Source organism: Etheostoma spectabile, unplaced genomic scaffold, assembly GCF_008692095.1.
Source record: "Etheostoma spectabile isolate EspeVRDwgs_2016 unplaced genomic scaffold, UIUC_Espe_1.0 scaffold378, whole genome shotgun sequence".
In the NCBI taxonomy this organism is placed as follows: domain Eukaryota; kingdom Metazoa; phylum Chordata; class Actinopteri; order Perciformes; family Percidae; genus Etheostoma; species Etheostoma spectabile.
Window position 1 is genome coordinate 541,948 of NW_022605595.1, and position 721 is coordinate 542,668.

The 721-nt window shown below is 36.8% G+C and overlaps 2 protein-coding genes across 7 annotated transcripts in view; one reads left to right on the top strand and one right to left on the bottom strand.

The window, feature by feature from the left end:
* LOC116686444 (oocyte zinc finger protein XlCOF7.1-like) overlaps positions 1 to 721 on the top strand; it is a 588,898-nt gene that overhangs the window by 398,775 nt on the left and 189,402 nt on the right. The window lies entirely within an intron of this gene.
* Positions 1 to 721, bottom strand: part of LOC116686450 (gastrula zinc finger protein XlCGF57.1-like) — a 13,272-nt gene that overhangs the window by 6,925 nt on the left and 5,626 nt on the right. The window lies entirely within an intron of this gene.

The window sequence follows — 721 nt, forward strand, 5'->3', positions numbered from 1 at the left end:
CCTCCTCGTACTCTGCTATCGTTCTTTCAAACAGCCCAAATATCTAACCCAGGAATATGAATGATTAAAACACACTTTTGAAAAAAGGTGAATACTTTATTACATTTTCAGAGCCCCAAGAAAACCATGAACCAAATGAAAGATGATGGTAGTTTCCTTTTATTGTGTCAAACAGAAGATACAAGTTTTAGTCTTGCAGGGTAATTTCATCTGATTTTGCTGTTTGTCTGAAAGTGAACATTTAAGCCCATGTTGCAATTTTAATTTTGCAACGAATTTGCTTGTTGGTAATTAAACATTTAAACTGTTATCCATTGTAATTGATGGCGTTGGATATCACAAAACGGAATATAATACAAAAGGTAAATTTTACAGCATTTTGCGGTGATTCTCCTTTCCCCCACAATGCATCGCATGACATGTTGGGGAGAAGACAGAGCAGCCTGCGATGTCTTTGCCACTGGATGTCTTTTGGTCTTTTAATATTAACAGTCTATGGTCTCGACCGAATGTTAGCGTAAATATTACGAGTCCCTTTGGTGTTTCCTATATATGCGTCCGTGTTGTCAACATAATACACGTGGTGTTAGTGTTAGAGATAAAATTCATCACCTTTTGCCCTCAACGGTTCACCTTTAATCACAGTAGAAAGAAAGAACAACAAGACCTGAAATATACTTAGACGGCTTCTGTCCTATAGACCTTCAACAATTAATGTCAA